Below are 22021 nucleotides of genomic sequence, written 5' to 3'. Positions count from 1 at the left end.
CACCTCTCCTCAGAGCCCGCCTTCCCCGCTAGGCCGCCGCCGCCGCCCCTTCCCTCAGTCCCCGCGCGGCCGGAGGTTGAGGAGGGAGGCGGGGGGACCGGGGCGGGGGGCGTTCTCGCTTGAGGGGGCGCTTGTGGAGGGAGGGAGGCCCCCGCCGGCCCGGCGAGGCCGCGTGCGCGCGGGAGGCGGGGGTGTGCCGGCGCGGGAGGGTGTGTGCCTCGCACGCGGCCTCGCCGGGCGGGAGGGCGGGCGGGCGGCGGGAGGTGGGGGGACGGGCCGGCCCTCGGGATCCCAGTGAGAAGGTCCGCGGGGAGGACACGCGCCAGCGCGGGCCCGGAGCCCGGGGCCCCCCGTGCGCCCGCCGTCGCGAAGCTGCCTCGTCGCCGGCCCCGCTCCGCCGCCGCCCACTCGCCTCAGCCTGCCTCCGCCGCCCGCCCGCCCGCCCGCCTTCCACTGTAGCGCCCGCCGGCCGCCCCGGAACCGTCCGTGCTCAATAAAACCTTCTCCAAAGCGTGTGTGTGTGTGTGTGTGTGTGTGTGTGCGTGCGTGCGTGCGCGCGCGGTTGTGTCTGGACCACGGTCGCGTAGAACCGGCTTTCACGTTAAAAAAAAAAAAAAATTCTTTGACTTTCTCTTTTTCTGACTTCAGCGGCAGTCCTGCTCCGGGTGCCCTTAGCCCAGTTTTCATTCATCCAAGTTGTGCCTTATTTATTTTTTATTTTTGCGCCTTCCGGAAGAAACTTGGCTTCCCCACTTTCCCCCCGCCCTGCTTTTGATTGCTCTTGAGGTAGGGGATTTCAGATTTGGAGGGATGCTAAGCGATCCTGCAAGCCCTTTCCACTCCAGGGAATGGTGTGGCCGAGGACAGGGACCCCGCAGCCCGGAGCCGCTCTTCGTTCTCTGTTCTGGGTCAGGTGCTCCTCAAGCCGTCGCCGAAACCCCCATTCTTCTGTGAATTTGGTAATGTAGCGTGTGGTGTATGCTTTTTTTTTCCCTCCCCCCTCCCCCCCTTCCCTTGCAGGTATAGATAACGACAACAACAACAAAAATTAATGTTTGGACTTTGGGAACATAGCTAGCTTCTTAACAGCGCCAGAGACTTGGGCACATTGTATATTTCGGGTCAGTTTTGAAAACGAGCTGTTAGAAAGTTAGGTGGTACTTAAATTTGGGGCTATTGGAAAACTACCAATCCCAGAGCATTAGGAAATTTTTACGTTCTTGGCACACTATGAGCTGGGAAGGCACCAGTGTCTCTGGATCAGGTCTGGAGAGACTGGTCAGGCATGCTGTTGTGGCCTCAAGCTTGTTCTTCCTGCATTTGGGAGACGATAAGGTTGCATTGTTTAGCCTCTTAAGTATTACCGCTTTCTTGGCCCACTTCCCTCTAAAATGTAGTGCTTAAAGAGAATAGGAACAATTAAAAAAAAATCTTCCTTTTAACTTACCCGTTTTAGGAGGTATCAGAACCTGGGAAATGTATTGAAATTTCTTTTAACCTTGTTTTAGGGAGAAAGCAAGTATCATGAGTCAAAGTGTATAGTGTTTGTTTATTCTATAAACCTTTGAAATGAAAATTCAGAACTCTTTATCTTTAGCATAGCTGCCAAGTACTGTACATTTGTTCACAGAGCTTCTAGTATGTTAAATGTATTTATTATGTTATATACTTTTTTTTTTTGGTATCCTGTAACAACCACTATTCAATCATCTGTGGTGTGGAGCACACATATTTTTATTTCACATAAGCTACATAGTGCAGTTTAAAATAATAATTCAATTAACCTTTCTTGAAATCCTGGCAAGTGTGGTGTGGGGGTGCTTTGCAGATAATCAAGGTGAACTCCTGCCTGGAGGCGCAGGCCTCCATGGCTGCAGATAAGGACATTGTAAGGATGATGAAGTTGTGTTGAAGAGATCCTTGACCTAAATAAAGTAAGATTAAACAACAACAAAAAAAACCCTCTCTTTTTTGTATTCATAAAACTTACTTTTGAGTAGGTTGTCAATTTGAGTAACAAACATAAAACTTCCTGTCTTCCAAGTTCTGCTTGCTTTCAATTTGGGAAAATTGAGTTCTAAAATAAGATCAATACTTTGGGGGAAATAAGTGAAAAATGCGACGATGAACTTTGACAGGCTTTAGGGAAACCTTTCTAATATGCAGCAGTTTTGTGGTTCTGTTGTAGGTAGTGTGTTGTATGTAATTCCCCAATTTTAAGTAACACATCTTTTATATTTTTAGGTTCTGAAATGTGTATGTCTCTTATGGTGTACCTTTTTGATGATTTAATTTCCATCTCCCTCAAGTCATTTATGTATTTTGGAATGGAGGGAATACTCTAGGTAATTCTTAGATGCGGATATTGAGACTAATTTTTGCAGTCTTTTCATAGATTCCCAGAGAGATTTTCCTGTTTCTTTTTTGGGGGGGATATTCTATAGGCCTGAAGAGCGTTTGAGCCTGGTTGGCTACAGTCCATGCAGTTGCAAAAGAGCTGGACGTGACTTAGTGACTAAACCACCACCATAGGCCTAAAGAGTATTCCTCCTCTCTTTAGGGTGTATTACTTTTCCTTCTCCCAACTCTTGAATTTCCTTTGACTCCCTAGCTCAGAGTCCTTAAAATTGAGCATAGAAGAGGTGTTGAATTTAACAGGCAGATACTGTGTTGAGGCTTTCATAGCATTTCTTGTGTTGGAGCCCCACTGCATTGTAGCAGTCTCTCTGTGAGTCCCCATTGGAAGATTTCAGGGTGTAGTAGGTAGAATGAATCCTTATTGAACTATATTCAGTTGTATGTTAGTCACTTAAACGTTTCAGTGCCTTTTCTCTGTTTGCAGTTGGGAGTCAGCATGGGTCTCTGCTTTTTTTGCACTTGCAAGTCTGTGCACTTAGGAATGTAGATGCCAGACCTCCCAAGAAGAAATTTATTTGCAGGTACCATTTAGCTTGAGTTTTATTAAACATGTATATATAAAGTTGTCTTATTTCCATAATCTGATGTGAAAAGTAGATAACTTTAATTCTGAAAATTGATGCAGTAAAGTCATGGACGTGGTGAAATTAGACTTTTAAAGGTCATGATTAAAGCCATTTGAGAAGATGGATGCTTAGACCAGTATTAGACCATTATGTAGCAGAGTTTCCAGAATAAAAAGGTTTTGAGAAGCTTATCATAGATTAGCATTGTGAGAGTTACATTAACTTCTTGCAAACACAGTATTCAAGGCTGTAGTGTGGAAGGACATGGCTGCAGAGGAAAGACCATACACTGCAAGCAGTCTCAGTCCAGCCTCTGGAAGACATTTTTCAACAACTGAAAAATTAACAAATTACCTGTGAGATGATTTTTCTCTCCACGTTCCCGCTGACCTCTTGCTGTGGAAAGTTTAGGTCGATAGAGGAGATGAGAGGTCCTGACTTCGGTGGGTGAGATATGACTCTGATTTCTGAGGTCCCTTCTCTTGAGAGTTTGAGAAATGGGTTATGTCTGTTGAGTTCACTTTGAAATTTGATATAAAAGATTGGCACTTCATTTAAGCTAGGTAAAAGAATGAATCGACAGTTTTTTAACTAAAGGCATGTACTGTGTTGAAAAACTGAACTTTGTAGAAAAATTTGTACATTTGGGATAGGCTCAGGAAGAGGAATTTTGAGGTTAAAAAGATATCTATGCAGAACATTTATATTTTTTGGTTACTTAGTTTAGGAACACTTAACATGTGTTATCACGTTTGCCCAAAGGATGATAACCAGTTGGAATATTTCGAGTTGTAAAAGCCCTGGGAAAATATTTTTTCCTGAACTCTTCTCATTGCTACTCAGGAATTTTTCCATGAAGAATTAAAGGCTAATGGTTTAAACAATAATTAGTTCTAATTCTTAGTTTAGTTGTAAGTAAATATAGGTGTGTACAATAAAATAGCATTTATATATCCTCTTGTGTATTTTTTCAAATAGAAGTAAAAGCAGATGGCTACTTTGAAAATCTTTTTTATTAAAACAGATTTCACAAGTTATTTTATGTTCACTATCTTTCATATTTCATTGAAAGTCAGATTATATTTTAAATTTTAAGGTAGCCCATTGAAATAGTTCTTTGCAAGTAAAGAGTTTATGACGTGCCGAGTTTATGACTTAGGTTTTATACATTTAGAAATAGAAGTATAATTATATTCTAGTTTCTATAATTGAACAAAGCAATAGGTTTTCTGATAATGCAGGGAAGAGTTTGTCATATTTTTCTTCAGTCAAGCTTTTTTGATTAGAAGACCTGGCAAAAGTGTATTCTAGAGTTATACTCCAAGTTTAGGAGAAGGCAATGGCACCCCACTCCAGTACTCTTGCCTGAAAAATCCCATGGACGGAGGAGCCTGGTAGGCTGCAGTCCATGGGGTCGCACAGAGTTGGACACGACTGAAGCGACTTAGCAGCAGCAGCAGCAGCACCCCAAGTTTAGTGTCTTGTGAAAGTAGTTTCCGCAAACTGTTAGCATTTTAGATACTTTCTGGAGGCATAGGGTCTAACTGGGAACTCACTATGAGAGTGGCCAACCGTAGGTCATTGTAGCTTGGCTTGCTTGGCAATATTTGATAACTAGGAACTAGTGGTATTTTTGCTGTCAGGTGGTGGCAGACAGAAGTTCAAATGGAAACATCCTTGTTCTAGTTGTCAGATGACTGGTCTTTTTTTTTTTTTTTCCTCCTCACCAGTCTGCCCTTAACAGCTTAGCTTGTATCTTTATCTTCAGTAACCAGCCTTCGTGCTTTGTCTACTTGCAATCAGATCACTTAAAACAGTTACCCAGTAAGGAAAGAACTGAGCCTTGTGGGCAAGCAGTGTCGTACTTTGACTTGGTACTAAAATTTTCTTGGGTTCCAGCTCATTGCTGCAGCAAGCGATTGAAGAAGGAATGCTGTCCCCGCCCCTGAGCTACAGCTAAGGTACAAGGAGTGGCTGGGGGCTGAGGAAGCCTTCCTCAACAAACATGGTTTGTATGTGTGAAGACTGCTGGTCATAAGTTGACTTTCTGTACTAAACTTTGTTTTTTTTCTTTGTGACTCGCACATTCAAAGCAGATATTTATTGCCTTTCAAAATCACAATGCAGACTACCATTGAAGCTTCTCAACCTTTAGATTATAAAATCACTCTAAGGAAAACTTAAGTTGGAAAGCAATGAAGAAATTCTAGAGTAATGTTTTTCATCTAGTACCTTCATTGTATTTGTAGTACAGGTAGGATTTATCTGTTCATCATGAGGAATGCATCTGTTCAGTGGACGGCAATTCTAAACCAACAGGGACTGTTTGCCAACACATGTAGTTAATCTTTCTCAGGGAAATCAAATTGAAGGAATTAGTCAGATTTAAAGAAGTCATTAACATTTAATGAATATCTGGTAAGTTACCAATTTATCTGAAGGGAAAACTACCGTCAGAAGTTTGGAAAAAGACAGTTAATCCAGTCCTGATATCCTTCTTGTGCTCCAAATAGCAGTTGGCGAACTGTATGGCTCACAGGCCAAATCCAACCTGTTGCCTGCATTGTGTGGCCTGTGGGATTAAGGAAGGATTTTACATTTTTAAGTAGTTGGGAAAAAATTAAAAGTTTTTATGGAAGTTACATGAAATTCAAATATCAGAGTCCATAAATACAGGTGTGTTGGAACATAACCATATTCATTTGTTTATATTTATTATCTGGTCCTTTACAACAACAACAAAAAAGTTTGCTGACCCCTGCTTTAGAGGAAACAGTTATAATTTCCTAGGTTCACCATTTGTCTTAACTTCCTACGGTGCTATATCCTGAGATTTCTGCTTTGATCCCTTCCTTTCCCTCCTCTTTCTATACTGTACCTTTGCCTTCGTATGGTTTGACCTTCATATGGTTTGCCTTTCTTTGGTAACAAGCCAAGAACTCTGGCATTTTGTGCTTTTCTGTGCTGGTATATTCCCATGGCACTGCTAACTTGGTTTGGTTCAAACTTAATGAGTCGCCTACCCCCAAACTTGCCTGAGTTGTTTCTGTTTGTGGCTCCTGTTTTCTGTCACACGGGACTAAACCAATCCAACTCTTTGTTCCTGCAGTCTCATTCCCATATAGTCTTCTCTGCTCTAGCTGAGCTACTTAGGTTTCTTGCTTGGATTCTTGCAGTTTCTTAGACGATCTCATACTGCTGAGGGGAGGGTAATCCATGCCTATAAATATGCTTTCTGGGGTGCAGAGATACAAGTTCTTGAAATACTTTGAAAGTTAAATTGGGATGCATTTTTAGGGAAATAATACAAACCATTGTTACAAAGCATTGTGTAGTGATGCCTTTTTGATTACTTCATCACCTTCCCATATCAGTTGATTGTGTCAACACCATTGCCAAATTACAGCACGTTCAGAAATCTGCTCTTTCTCAGAGATATTCGGAATGAAGCCTGACATCCAAGGCCACCTGTAATACGACTCCAGTCTTTTATTTTAACCTCATCTTTTAATTTCTTTCATTCTCCATTTTTGTACAGTACTGAGTAAAGAAAATTGCTGTATGTCCCTATAAATATCATTCCCTTTAATTTCCTTTGGTGCTTGTGTGACACTGCTTTTCTTGGAATGATCGTCTCCAAGAAAACATACCTCAAGTTCATTTTGACTCAGTTGGTATATGAAACAAATACTGTGGACCTGCACTGTTAGGAATTGTGATCTTTCTTTTGAACTTGGACGGTGTGTTTCTGTGTCTTATCTCGTGGACAGCTTTCTCGTTAGTGTTACAGTTTATTGGTGAATGTTTCATATCCCCTTTGGTAGGGTACATGTGCTTGAGGGACAGGTCTGTTTCATGTCTGCTCTGCTTTACCCACAAGGTTGATGCTTATTTAGCTGCCTTGGGGTTTCCTGTTCTCATCAGTCTAAAGCAGTTCTTGACTATGAGACAGCATGCTGACCTCTGGTGCTAGTAAGTTGCTTTCAGATCAGTGCATGTTGCACTGAGGGAGTTGTATGCTTACCAGAAGTTGTGTTGGTTTCCACGACTATTTCATGGCAGGTAGTCTTGCTCTTATAATAATTTAAATATGTAAACTGATTAAATGAGTACAAACTTTTTTTTTCCTCTCCCGAAAACCAAGTTGGATTCTTTGGAAAAACATGCTGAAGGTGAGTCCCTAAAATAATGGCTGTAGAATAGCTGTCATAAAGTGTTGGAGAGAAGATAACAATAGTCCAGGATGATTCTGTATGTAGACTGCGTTACAAGGACTCCTTAAAGCTTTGCGCTTTGGTGCAACTGGAATGGAGATGGTAGATGATGGATTTATAGATAATGCTTTAGATCAAGCAGAAGGAACTTCAGCAAGGAGCTCTACGTCATCAGTCCCGTTCTCTCAAGGGCTTGGCCCCATACTAAGATTGGGAAATACACTTATATGTTAAATGTAGGTAAAATGTTTAAGGTATGTATGATTTTTTAAGAATTTCCTCTTGCAGCTTTAATCCCTTTTTTACTTAATACTTTTGTGTATGATTGTTTTGGATACAGACGCTTCCACTTTAGTCAGTGCTCCAGTTTTTGTTTTCTCAATGAATAGAAGAGCAAAAGGTCTGAAATGAAGGTCCTGGTTGTGTTATGTTGGAATAAACAAAGAACTGACACTGAGGCAGCAGAAAGAACTTTAGAGACAATGAACCTGGGTTTGGTTCCTGGCACCTGCCTACAAGGAATCGTAACCCTCTTGGATCCTCATTTCTGTCTGTGAAATGGGAGTGATCCGTCAGTTGGAGGGTCTTTGAAGATAAGTTGGTAACATAACCTTGGAGGCAGTAGGTGTTCAGTGTGTCATTAAGGTACCTTTGTTCTCTCAGGTAAGGTATTAAACTTTACTGTGTAATTTTCCATTATTCCCACTTTATTAATGAAGAGACTCCAGAAGATAAATTTTGTTAATGTGTAAGTTACCAGAATCCAAGACTTGAGTCAAACCTGACATATAGCACTTGCTCAGAAGTTTTTGAATTGAACGTGAAAGTTTTAGAAGTGAACATGAGCCATGCTTCCTGATAGCTTGCATGCTGATTAAGTAAGGCTGAGCTTTTGCCTCCGTGAAATGTAGAATGTATGTGAGGGGTCCAGTGAATGAACTCCACCACATGGAACAGCCTTTCTGTCAGACAGATGTGCAGCATTGATTCAGCAGCTGCCAGCCTTTGCCAGGCTGAATGCACTGGGTGGGATTCCTCATCAAGAACTAAACTATTTGAAGCTGGACTTTGTGTTCATCTCTGTCTCTCATCTGACCTTGTACTTAGTTAGACTTACGTGTATTTTAAGTGAAGAAAAGGTTGGAGAAAGTGAAGAAAATCTAAAGAAAAGAATTACTTTAGATAGGCTTGTAAGTGTCAAAATGATTTGAGGCAGGTGAGGGGAAAGCTTAGTATCTTAATCTTCAAGTAAATTTTGATTGCTATTTGCTGAATTGCTGCTGAAACTTCAGGAATGACCCTGTTTCAGTAGAATCGATGCATGGAGCTGGTGGATCATAGCCTAATCGATTTCTGTTGCCATGTGATACCTTCAGTTAGTATTTTTCTTTTCATTTACTTTTTTAACTTTTAATTTTTGATGGAGCAATGTATTATAAGACTACATCTTTCCATTTAATAGTTGATTTTTTAAAAGTTTTTTTTTTCCCATTCCTATTGGTACAGACTTTATTTTTATAAAAGAACTAAAAGTATTTTGCATTATAGCATATGTTGCTGGAATGTATATATATCATTAACATGATTGAATTTTAAATAATTATCTTGTAAGCCAGAGGTACCTATGATCCAAATCTTCAAGACCATTTACAAGAGAATGCACATTTTATTTTGATGTATATTTAACTGTCAGCCTCTTAAGCCCAACTTTGTTTCAGACTTAATTTGTGACTTTCTTTGTACTGGATTATTTTACTCTGAAGCTCCATAATGAGATACTGGATGATACAAAATATTGAACACTTATTAAGCAGATTTGAGAAATGTGTGTGAGTGTATAATAGTGGATGAAGAGATAAGAATGTGACCAAGAAGGTTGAATAGTAATGCTGGTAATTTTAAAATCATTTTCATTGTGTTTGGAGATGGCAGTGTGAAGTAAATATGTTCATGAGTCAATGAAAACTGTTAACAAAGTTGTCTGAGGAATAGAAAGGTTATGTATTGAATTCTCGTGACTTCGGTGTGTTAAAACTGGTAAGTATGAATTAGCCTTAGATTATTTTGTTGGAGTTTGTGATGTTGTAATTCAGAGACTGAAAGGAGTTAGTGGGCCTGTGGCAAAATGGTGGAGCTGCTACAGGGGTGTGTGTGCGCACGTGCACGTGCGTGCTCGCTCATGCTGGTGGTGCTGGCGCCTACTACCACTGTGTGTTATTGCCATGGGGAGTGCGGGCCTGGTTTTGCCAGCTTGTCTTTATCTATCCTATTCTTAGCCAAAACTCCAGATACTACAGGAAGTTGATTTTTTGGGGTTACTTTTTGTCTTTGTTACATTTTTAGATGTTTGCACCATGGTATTGAAGCACCATGGATCTAAGGAAATGTATCTGTTGGTCAGGTTTGGCTAACATCTTGTAATTTCTGATTTAGATAATGGGTTTTAGATGTTCTTTAAAGACATCCTTAATTGCCTTTGGACCTCTTTCAGCATTTAGCTTACAGAAATTGCTGCTCACATTGGCAGAACCCATCTAGTTAATTGACCATTGATTTACAATAGGACTAATAGTAAATGGCAAACACATCCAGGTCTTTAAAAGGAGTATCAGTTTATTTGGACTAGTGGATTATGTATGCCCATTTAGGCCAAGTGTACAGACTTCAGAGAGTCACACAAAGACTGAGGTATGACTTAGTATGAACTGTCAGAAATTGGTATTCATAGTCCACTTTGTCTTTAGACATCTGGGTGATTGCTTATTTTAAGGATGCCTTAGTACAGTTTGGTTTACAACTGCTGTACTGAAGTCCTACAGGTTTGAAATAATGCTTCTTGAAAGAGTCTGCTTTATCTAGAAGATGACATTTTTCCTCAGGGTATGTCTATGAAATTCACGTTAGCTTATATGACACATGATCCTTGGAATATAGTATTACTATGAAAAAAAATTAGGTGTTCCTCTAGTCAGAGTGTAGATCAAGGGGATGATGTGACATTACAATTTTTGGCCAGGCTTCATGTTTCCATAGAACGGAAACCAAGTCATTACCCTGACTGTTGCTTCCCCACTCCCACTCCAGGTACTCTACAGCAGATTGCAGATAAACTTGGGTCCAGTTTGTTCTTCCCTACCTTTCAAGTCCAGGGTACAATTGACTTGTTCCCACTCATCTCCCTCATCATTTTTATTACGATTACAGTGCCCTAGTTAAGGGAATCCCTACCCACTTTGGGAACATTTCAGTAGAGATTGACATGGATGAGAGCTTAAAAATGGAATCGCAAGTGAAAGCAGAGGCTTCTTAAAACCTCCATCTGAAGCACTCAATGCTCATAAACTGGCATTTGCCTGTCTGTGCCCTAGCATCAAGAATTCCTGGTTTTGAATTCCCTGGTGGTCCAGTTGTTAGGACTCTGAGCTATCACTGCCGAGTGTGAAGATCCTATAAGCCCCGTGGTGCAGCCAAAAAAAATAAAAAATTCCTGGTTTTGTAACTTTGTTTAGACTTCAGTGTTTAAAATGTCTCCTTGGCTATTAAAATGCTTTGATTTTGTCAGGTGTGGAAACCCAAGGGCAGCTATAACAGCCAGAATGCTCTGAGTCTGGTGGGCTGCCGTCTATGGGGTTGCACAGAGTCGGACACGACTGAAGCGACTTAGCAGCAGCAGCAGTTTAGTACGAGAACACCTTGGCTGTGTGGTGGTCAACTAAGTTTGGAGGTAGGATCTTTGTCAGGCACATATTACAGGGAAGGTGTACTTAAGTGTCGTTTTAAAAAAGTTGGCTTCAACCAAGGTAAATCTATGACCCAGTAGTAGGTGGTTCTGATTCTCATTCTTTGTGCTGGTATACTGTTTGTTTTCTGTTTTGTTGGCAGTGACACGAGAGTGCAGTTTTGTAACGTTGACTCTCGTAGCCTGATTGGTTTCAGGAATGCGTTCTTATGTGTAGACTGAGGACCAGGAGTTTGTGCAAATCCAGTTTAAGAAGATTAAAGTGAAGAAATTCCTCCTAATACCCTTTCCTTTATTAAATATTTTACCTGATTTGGATAAAATAATTGGATACTTACAATTTCAAGATCTCCTGCCTTCTGACATCCAAGGAAAGCATTTCTGATCTTATTTCTCTGTATTTTACTTGTTCTGTCTTTGAAATGTAAGAGAAAAATCAGCTGGATTTGTAATCTACAAAACCATGCCTCAGTTTTATGTTCACTTCTTAGGTTCTGTTCAGGGCATAATCTCGACCATTCCTTCCAAAAACTGTTAGCCTGTTTATGGTCCTGTTGTTTATTTCTTGAAAATCCTGTATTCCCCAAACCTTTGAGAAGATTAGAAGATTTAAAAGTTTTCTAACCAAAAGCATCTGCCTGAGGAATCATCCCAATTTCAGGATCTTCTGTTTTATGACTTGGCCTCCTGGGAGTTAGAATCTGGTTTACCAGGAAGACTCTTGTGTTTACATTTTCTGGCCTCAGTCTCATGGAAAAATGAGAAACTTCTTGGCCTCTCTTCTTCTAGGAACAGTTTTTCTAGGAACATAAAATTGGAACCAAGTAAGATAAGATGGAAAACATGAAGGTAAACCACCACAAGTTGACATGGTTGGATGTCCCACATCTATAAAACTTACGGCTTGTAATACCTAATCCTCAGTGGCTGGTTTAAGCAAGGGGTGTGTATTGTGTGTGTGTGTGTATTATATGCGCGCGCGTGTGTGTGTGTGTATTCTCCATTTTACACATGAAAATACTGAAGCAGAAAGGTACCCGGGACCACACAGCTCAGTAAGGTGCCTAGTTAGGATCCTAAAGGCAGTCTCAAAGCTAGAAGCTAAACTTTTGATCACTGCATCCACTGTAATAGTATTAGAGCTAAAAAGTCACTTTAGACTGAAGGAAGTGTTTCACATCTATTTTGAGTGCCTACCACTACCCTGTGTTGTAAACTATAGGAAAAAGTTCCAGCTTTCCTGGAGCTTACATTCTAATGAGGGAGACAGACTAGTAGATGCTGTGAAGAGAAACATCAAGATGAAGGGACAAAATGTGGCGTAATGTATTTTTGTTACAGTGCTCAGGCAAGGCTGAGACTTTAGCGAGCCTTGGCCACTAGCTGTGGGCAGAAGAGCAGAGATGAGTGCAGACATGTTGGGGTGATTATATTAACATGCATTCAGTCTAGCAGGCTTCTCTTTTATAGGTTATCTCCAAGCCTTTCCCGAAAGAATTGACTGTATATGATGGTTGTTTAATGCTTGCTTCTTTCCCACAGGACTTTTACCTAGTAATCTACCTTGATTAGTAATCTGTCTTGATGATGTTGACTTGAAGTACATGTTTTTTTCCGTTTTGTAGAAGTGAGAATTAAGACGTGGGCTCGAGCATACACAGAAGTAACTCGTTTAACGAATCTCTGTATTGTACCTATCACCCAGCTTCAACAGTTATCAATGTTTACCATTCTTGCTTTATCTCCACCACCCCTTCCTTTTATTCGTTTATTTTTTGCTGGAGTACTTTATATTTTTTCATCTGAAAATTTTACACCTTTAGAAGAGTTATAAGAACCATTCAGTTAACACTTGTATGCCTTTCCCCTAGATCACTGGGGATTAAAATTTGCCCTATTGGCTCTTTATCTGTACCATTTGTTGCAGGTATTGTTGTCATGCCTTTCTTAGGAATAAGGACTTTCTAACCATAGCATGACCATTACATTCAGGTTTGACATTACTGCAATGCAATTGCAGAATGTTCAGTTTGTGTTCAAGGTTACCTTATTCCAGTGTTAGCCTTTAGTTCTTTAATTCAGTATTCAATCAAGGTTCATGCATTTGGTTGTTATGTAGTCTCCTTGATCTTGAACAGATCTTGAACCGTTCTTTGTCATTAAAGACATTGTTAGTTTGAAGAGTCCAGGACCTCTGGTCTGGAGAGTCCCTCGATTTGAATTTGTCTAGTTGCTTTCTCATGATTAGAGATAGATTAAACATTTTTGGCAGGAATATTACACAGGGATACCAATGTATTATACCAGGAGACAGGTCAGTTTGTCCCACTCTTGGGGATGTCATGCAATCATTTGGTTAGGGTGATATCCACCAGATTGTTCCATTATTAATGTACTTTTTTTCCTTTAGAAATTATTAAGTGGTTTATGGAGTGACAAACTTGATGCTGAATATTCTTCTCTCCAGCAGTCTTCCATTGGATTTAGCATTTATTGATAATTCTGAATCAGTTGGGGTTACAAAGAGTTGGACACAACTGAGCAACTCACACACACACGTGTGTATGTGCATGCACATACTAAATCAGTTTTTGCTGGAGTCCTTCAAAGCAAATGCAGATACAAAAATTCACCTGTAAATATTTAGTATATATCTAAAAGGTAAGGGCTTAAAAACAAACAAAAAACAGTGCCTTTTTGCCACCCAACTATAATTCCTTAACGTGATATCCATATACAAATGTCCTAAATTGTCTGAGATGTGTCACTACAATTGACTTGCTTAAATCTGAATCCCAGCAGAGTCGACAGGTTGTATTTACTTGATGTTTTTGCAAGAGTTCTGGGGTATAGCATCATGTCAGAAGGCAGCTATTGTCAACTTCATCCATCTGTTCTGAAGTCCCCATCAGACATTTTCACCTTTTAGCATCAACCATAACCATTGCCTCAGAACATTATTTCATTAGGGATTACAGAAGATGATTCTCAGATGGCCTCATTTCCTCTGAATTGATTAGCAGATTTTTTTTTTTCTGAGTTGTATTTATTTCTACTTTTTACGTATATCTTCCTGGGGAGTGTTGTGAAAGGATACATTCTTCATCTTTACTTCGCAGAGGATGGTTCTGGACTTCCTTAGTAATTCTTTTAATATGTCCTCAAATTTTCTCATCTGTAAATTGGGAGCAGTCATCATGCCTACCTCTTGTGAGGATTAAATGATCTGGTGCATGTTGTATAAAAGTGGTGCCTGGCACTCGAGTTGGGAAGTGCTAGTTATTAAAGTCGGAGAAGGCAATGGCACCCCACTCCAGTACTCTTGCCTGGAAAATCCCATGGATGGAGGAGCCTGGTAGGCTGCAGTCCATGGGGTCGCTAAGAGTCAGATACGACTGAGCGACTTCACTTTGACTTTTCACTTTCATGCATTGGAGAAGGCCATGGCAACCCACTCCAGTGTTCTTGCTGGAGAATCCCAGGGATGGGAGCCTGGTGGGCTGCTGTCTGTGGGGTCGCACAGAGTCGGACAGGACTGAAGTGATTTAGCAGCAGTAGCAGTAGCAGTTACTAAAGTAAGTTTTTAATGAACTCTTCAGGTGTTAGTGGAGAGGCAGAGATGGGAAAGATTCTTCCTGCGTTGACATCAGCAGGACGCTGGGGCCTGTGTCGAGGGAGCTGAGGGAGGTGCTGCTTGCCCACACCAGCATGGAAACAGCTGTAACACACGAAGCACGTGTCACTGCTCACGGTGAAGCGGCTGTTGATGATTGCAGAGGTGAGATCTGGGACACGTTCTGAAGTGGAGTTAGCACAGTGAAGGAATGTAGGTAGATAGATGAGATGGTGGCTCCAGACAGGTTTCTATTGTGTCATGGCCCATTGAGGTTTTTATCGGAACAAAGGGCAGCATGCTTGCCTAGTCTGATTTACCTTGTCATTCTGTACACTCTCAACCACTGCTGTTTGAGATTGCAAATCACTTTCCTCAGGGAGGAAATGCTGACCTACTTCTTGGCCTTTTAATCTACCTTCTTATACTGCTTTAAAACCCAGTTGTTGATGACTGTATAGACTATTGGAAGTTTAATACTCTTGATCAGGTGCTTACTCATTAATATTGGATTCATTTAACAAACATTTGAGCCTTGTAGTGTGTAAGATAATGATCTAGACAGACCAGCCACATCTGTGAACCTGAGAAACTAGCCTCTGCCCTCTTGGAATTTACATTCTGGTAGTGAGGTGACAGTATACATAAGGAAGATTTATTAAAGTATGTTAGAAGGTGTTGCGTGCTGTGGGGGAAAAAATAAATCAGGATAAGGAGAGATGGAGATGATTAGGGAAATGGTCAGGGTGCTAGCAGTTGAGATTATATGTTCTGATTGTGGGTATATTTTTGAGATAAAGCCAGCAGATTTTGCTGATGATTGATTGTGTGTGGGTGGAGGGAAAGTGAGCAAGCCTTCAAGTGAAAGTGACTCAGTCATGTCCGACTTCGCAACCCCATGGTCTTTGCAGTTCATAGGATTCTCCAGGCCAGAATACTGGAGTGGGGAGCCTTTCCCTTCTCCAGGGGATCTCCCCAACCCAGGGATTGAACCTGGATCACCTGCATTGCAGGTGGATTCTTTACCTACCATCTGAGCCACAAGGGAAGCCCAAGCCTTCAAGGATCGCTGTTAATTTTTGACTGGAGCAATAATAGTAAGGATGGAATTGACATTCTCTGAGATGAGGAAGAATTCAGTGGAATAGTTTCAGAGTTGATGAGCCAAATTGTGCGTACTCCGAGAAAAGGATAGGTGGTTACAAACAGTTCATTCAGTAAGAAAAGTGGTCCTTAGGTTTTACTATGAGAACTCATGTTTATAGATCATAGAGCTGACTCTTTCAGTCTAATGTCTTAAAGATGGAGGTTAGCAGAGGAAGGAAGTTAGCAGAAGAAAGGATGACTGAGACTCATATAGCCATGGTAACAAGGTCAGGTGTAGAATAGACTTTAAGACTTAATTTTTTAATTTTAACGCTGAAAAAGAGAATGGAAGCAAAAGCCTTCGTCTTGGATGAGAAACTGGTTAAACCTTGGTCTTCTAGCTGGATTTTCTGATCTGCATGTTTGTACTTATATAGGAAGCCTGTACCTGGGACTTATTTTTGTTTTAATCTCTTTATTTTCTTTGTACATATATCCATCACGTATGATTATACATAGATATTTAAGTTGGACTTTATCCTATGTACTTTTTGCAGTCTCTTCTGTTAACATTTGTTATTTATACATCTCAGGTGTTTTCTCTGCAAGCTCAAAAATTTTAAAACTTTTTGATGATGATGTTGAACGATCTTTTATTAATATTGTTTCTGTTATTAAATTGCCCTTTTCATTAAAGGTAGTATTGTGTGGTGATTAAGTGAAGAAGCAGTTTAGACACAGATGGGAGTACAAATCCAGATGTAAACACAAATAACTGTATCTTGGGGTGTTACACTACCTCACTGGTTTCAGTTTTCTTGTGTGTAATATCATAATAATTGTACTTCTACAATTATTGTGAGGATTAAAGTAATGCAGAAAGCACTTTAAGCACAATACCTGCAAGGTGTCAGGACTTAGTGCCAAGGTTTTATTTTTTAATCTCCATTATGTATAACTAACATGATAATCAATCTTTTATAAGCAAACCGCACTGAGCCTTTTGAATTCTTCCCCATTCAAAGTTAACACCAATGTTTAGTCGTTGGGATTACATGATACGGTACCATAGGCACTACAGCTCTGTTATTTTACGTTTTCATTTCTCTCATAGAAATAGGTTATTGGAGTTTGCTCCATACACATGTTCTAGTATCATCCAATAAAGGTTGAAACCCGTGGTAGTTTCAAAGTTGCCCCCATACCCAAAAGGCCTTCTTCATTCGCTGAGACTTCTTTAGAAGAACAAACTAAACCAAAAAGAGCCATTGTGAGCCACACTTGTGCAGTGGTAGAAACAAATTAAAATGACTACATCTCAGGGGATTTTTGTATATGGATGAAGTGATAAGTCTGATGGTTTATGAACTTTCCTAGATGAAGAAGATTTTATTTGAAGAATTAGTTTACTTACCTGGGAAGCCATCCCTCCTAATCCCCTTCCCACCAGTACTTGGCTGAAAAGTTCTGCTTGGTCGAGGCTGCTGGAGTGGGGCTTTAATCCCTGCTCATTCCGCCTCACCTCCCTCCCCTGTGATGGGACACGGGGACTAGGAACCCTCAGAATATAAACCCTCAGAGTAAGCCATTTGAGTTTAATTCAGGGCTTCGAACATTTCTTATATACTTCGAAAAGCTCAGCGAGATTGTAGGCATAGTTGAAATACTTTGCCAAAGAAATTTAAGGGCAGACTCCTTAAAAGTTTTAGGGACTGTTATATGACTACAGATAATATCTCCAGCTCCACTTGTAATTTTGAATAGGCTGGAATTGATCTAAGTTCTATTAGAAGCACTCAGCTTTCATTTTGGTGTCACTGATAAACTGCTCTTATAGCCAACTCTACGTTTTTAAGGTAAGCAGGGATTGGGCAACAGAAGGTCTTGTTACGAGCATTTACATACCAAGACGAGTAACGTGTTCCACTAGTGGAATTGGGTTTATTGGACTTCGAGTCAAGGTGAAAAATATGTCTGAAAAGTAGATTTTTATATAAATTTAGTGAGTTTTTTTTTTTTTTTTTCTTGAGTTTTACTTGAGTGAGTTTTATTTGAATGAAGTGTTGTAGATAGGCACTAATAGTTGATGAGGTGGTTGGGAGTCAGTTTAAAATATTTGTGAGAGAACTGTGTATTTAATACATTATTTCATCTTTTATCAATAAATAAATTCTAAGATGTTCCTGTGGAGAAGGCAATGGCAATCCACTCCAGTATTCTTGCCTAGAAAATTCCATGGACAGAACAGCCTGTAGGGCTACAGTCTATGGGGTCCTAAAGAGTTGGACTGGAGGAGGAAATGACAGCCCACTCCAGTATTCTTGTCTGGAGAATCCCATGGACAGAGGAGCCTGGTGGGCTACAGCCTATGGGGTCACAAGAGTCGGACATGACTGAGCAACTGAGCACGTAGCAGGCACAGCACAAGAAGCTCCTAAAATGCCAGGGGTATCGTTGGCAGTTTACTTTGAAAGAGGCTTATAGCACCACTTCCAGTCTATGCAAGTTGTAGATGGTGAAGTGACATTCACTGAACACCTGTCTGTTGCACTGGGCAAGATGACATACTTCCTAGGTGTTACTTACTCCTTATCAGACCATTGGGTCAGCAAATGCACAAGACTTGGCAAGCCTACTTTTGACAGTACTGGATTCTGCCTGTTCAGATTGTCCTTTTTGAGCCCAAAGCTAAAAAGATCATGGTTTGGTCACTTTGAGAGTCATTGTCTACTCTTTTTCAGTCCACATGCCTCATTGAGTTGATTATGATTTGGAGCCCTGATGGCTTTAGGAATTGTTTTACTTATTCTTTGGTTTCTATAGCAGATGATTTTCTTTTTAGAGTGACCATACATCCTATTTTGATGGACTGTCCCAGAATAACTTGCTAGTTTGGAAGATAAATTGTATGGTCTCCCTAGATAATAGAAGAGAGATGTTAGATTTGGTCATTATAACTAATTATGTTTTGATATATTATGAAGGAGTTTAATAGATGATGTTAATTTGGTCTTTGCTATTTGATTCTAGTTCAAGCAGCAAATATTTATGTATGCTTCTTTATCTGGATTAATTCTTCAGTTGTAATTTAGTTCATCCAAGTACATGAAATAGTGCTTTCATGTACCAAGATTGTATTCTAATTTTGTGAAGAACTCCCAATAAAACACTGCTTTTTGAGAAGGAAGCCCCTTCCTGTTGGGAGGAGTCTCTCTGTTTCACGACACCCTTGTGTTTGATTGAAATTGGCTAAATTTATTACAGTGGCCATTATAACTAGGGGACTGTTTCTTTATACATTCTGTGACTATTACTTACCTTATATTGTTTTCTTAAAAATGCATTACGAAGGAACCAGCTCACATACTTATCGTTACTATACCTACTTTATTCCTTGTCCTACATTTCTCACTTAAGGGATTTCTCTCAACTGTGAACCAGCTTAGTCCTAGAAATATGAAAACATAAATTAAAAGGCTTCTTTTTAGCAGCTGGAGAAAAAATTTTTCCATGTGGCTTCTTTCTAACAGTAAAAGAACTCTGGATAGTGTTCATTATATTTTTGTTGTAGAAATGTTTGCTTTTAAAAAAAGTGAGAAAAAATATGCAAAACATACTGTATGTTTTATTTGAGACCATTTTAAGGAATTGCACAGTTCATTTTCTGAAAGGCTGAAGTTCAAGGCTGTGACAATCTCTAAATGACTAGATATGAATTTGGTGCATTGCCTTGTAGTATTTTACATCTTTCTATAAACTGATTTGACCTATTTTCCTTTTCCAATCTTAACTAGGTGCTGATTTCTGGATGTTTTTTGTTTAAATTGGAAAAATCTTAAGTCTGTCCACAGACTGACGGTGTCCTGTGAGATGGGGGCTGCCGGCAGTGGCTTTTGAAGGATCTGAGGAGGCAGAAAGCGTTGCGAACTCAAGCCCTGAGCTAGTGTTTGCCTCTTCCTGCCACCCCTGCTCTGGGCAGAAAGAACATCTTTTCTCTAGCTGACCCGCTTGCTGTTCTAGGGAAGTTAGGGGTTAGACCAGCCTAAGCGTTCATCAGGGAGCGCAGTATGGGTTAGATGTCTGACTTGCATCATGTTTGACAATGGGAAACAGTGTGGTCGATTTGCAGTTCTTCCTAGTGATTGGAGAAGGAAGGGCTTATTTTGTGTCTGAGCGCTTTGTTCTTTGAACGAATAAGCTGCTGTAGTGGCCACTACAGTGCGTACCCCACTCCACTTTCCCTCCAAACAAAAATAAACACACTGGGTGTTTGTCCCTTCTTGAGGAGATGGCCAACTACTGCTGTTGAGAAGAGAGACACTTGAAATGGCCCTCGGACCAGTGAACTAGGCTTATCTGTGTGTAAGTTGGAAGAGAATGGCAGGGGTGTGGCTGGATGTTGGGTGGCAGTGGGAGCTCTGTTGATGACAGGGAAGAATCTCGTAACTGCCAGCTACAGTTTTCTTTGTATTTGAGGACCTAATTCTTACAGTGAAACATTAAAGGTGCCTTTATAAATAATAATTGCTAATTAGTTATTTGATTAGATTTTGTTTGAAATTTAGGCAATTCTTCCTAAATAATATCCAGGTTTTTTTTTTTTTTTTTTTAAATAACTGGAATGTTTCAGGGTCAGAGAAAGTAGTCATAGAAATACTACCAGTTTCAGGATTTGGCAAGAATAAAGTGATACAAGTCCCAGCTTTTAGTGTGTTTTTGTTTGTGGCAGTTTTACTCATGCCAGTCATTATTGACACTGAGTTTTAGGACGAAGGATTTTATTTGGTCAGTTTTTTTTAGTATAGTTGTTGTAGTGTGTTAAGCTTCAAAAAGGCATGGAGAAGGGTTTAAGACATTTCTATGTGGCACTATTATTAATTAGACTTAATAACTAATACAGTAGAGCATTTATATTTAAGCTTTTTTTCCAGCTCCTTAAGAGGTATGCTGTTAAGTGACTTGTACTGTGGTCTGTTTTGAAAAGAGATGGCTTTAGTATCATTTATAGGACTTGATAACTTTGCTACTAATTTTTAAAGGAAAATAATCTAGGTTCATCAAAAAGCATCTGCTTTGTCAAGCATAGAAAAACATTTCACTCTGAAGTTGCCTTATCTCAAAAGGAGAAATCACTTTAGGAGTTAACATGTGGAAGGCATTAGATTGAATAACAAAATGTTTTTCATATTGTTCCTCAGCTCCAATTATAATTACTTTGAAGGTTCAGAATTTCTCTCTTTTTCCAGGAGAAAACCTGTCATATTCACATAAACTCAATTTTAGGTAAATTTAAATGTCGGTTTTTCAGTGATTTTCTTAATCCGGGACTGAAAAAATCTGATTAATATTGACAATAATTTGTTACCTAATGGCTTACAGATGTCTATTTTGTTTAGGTTTGGAAGATACAACAATAATGATGTTGTTTTTCAGTCTTCCAGAAAAATTTTCTCTTTTTCCCTCCTCTCCTTGCCTTGTATACCCTTCAACAAGAAAAAACACTTTTTTCAGTGTCTTCCTTCTAGCTAGCAGAATAAAAATTTAGGGTTGTTTATAAATTGTATGTTGCTGTCTTTGTAGGAACATCTGGTTCCCTTTGAGGCAGGAGTCACGTCAAGTTTCTAGGTTAATGTGTGATGACTAGCACAGATGTACATTTGTAGTAGGAATTTAGGGAAATTTTGTGATAGTAGTCTACCTAGATTAAGCAATACTTGGTATTGTGTTTGGGAGTGGATGATAATACCTAGTAAATACCTGTTCTATCCAGGACCCTAACTTAGCTACAAAATTCATTACTCTTAGAACTCAGCAGTATCTGAAGATTCATTTTGTTGTCATGTAGTCATTAAGTCGTGTCCAACTGTGTGCGACCCCATGGATTGTAGCCCATCAGATTCCTCTGTCCATGGGATTTTCCAGGCAAGAATACTGGAGTGGGTTGCCATTTCCTCCTCCAGAGGATCTTCCCGACGCAAGGATCGACCTGTGTCTCCTGCATTGGCAGACGGATTATTTACCACTGAGCCACCTGGGAAGACTGAAGATTCATATAGGTGACCTTATTTATAATGAATAATTAGAGTCCCCCTCCCCCAGGTTGCTTTACGACCTCGGTGCCTTTCCAGTCTGAGACTACCACAGTAAGAGAAGAAAGGGCAGTGTCATGATGGGCAGTTGTTGTTGCCAGAGAAGTTAGACCACTTATTTAGGACAGTATATTTTTGTTTTCAGTTCAAAATGATAAATATTCTTCCTGACATTAAGTGATAGCATGGATTGCTCTTTCCTGTGGAACTAAAGTATATATATTTTTAAAGTTTTTTTTTTTTTTTTAATAATGTCTTGTTGCGCCGTTTTGTTAGACTGAAAGTTTCCTCATCGC

The 22021-nt window shown here is 39.9% G+C and overlaps 2 protein-coding genes across 3 annotated transcripts in view; both read left to right on the top strand.

The window, feature by feature from the left end:
• The window catches only part of MRPS6 (mitochondrial ribosomal protein S6), a 65135-nt gene that overhangs the window by 1015 nt on the left and 42099 nt on the right, over positions 1 to 22021 (top strand). The window lies entirely within an intron of this gene.
• SLC5A3 (solute carrier family 5 member 3) overlaps positions 1 to 22021 on the top strand; it is a 33535-nt gene that overhangs the window by 178 nt on the left and 11336 nt on the right. Inside the window, exon 1 of one of the 2 annotated variants that reach the window (XM_070783499.1) lies at positions 213 to 21692. The exons of the other annotated variant lie outside the window; for it this stretch is intronic. The gene's annotated coding sequence lies outside the window, so the exon portion shown is untranslated. Of the gene's footprint in view, positions 1 to 212; positions 21693 to 22021 lie in introns of those variants that run through there. 2 annotated transcript variants of the gene reach the window in all.

Source organism: Bos indicus, chromosome 1 (genome assembly GCF_029378745.1).
Source record: "Bos indicus isolate NIAB-ARS_2022 breed Sahiwal x Tharparkar chromosome 1, NIAB-ARS_B.indTharparkar_mat_pri_1.0, whole genome shotgun sequence".
NCBI lineage: Eukaryota > Metazoa > Chordata > Mammalia > Artiodactyla > Bovidae > Bos > Bos indicus.
The sequence above is the reverse complement of the archived record's forward strand: the minus strand, read 5'-3'. Positions and strand labels throughout refer to the sequence as shown.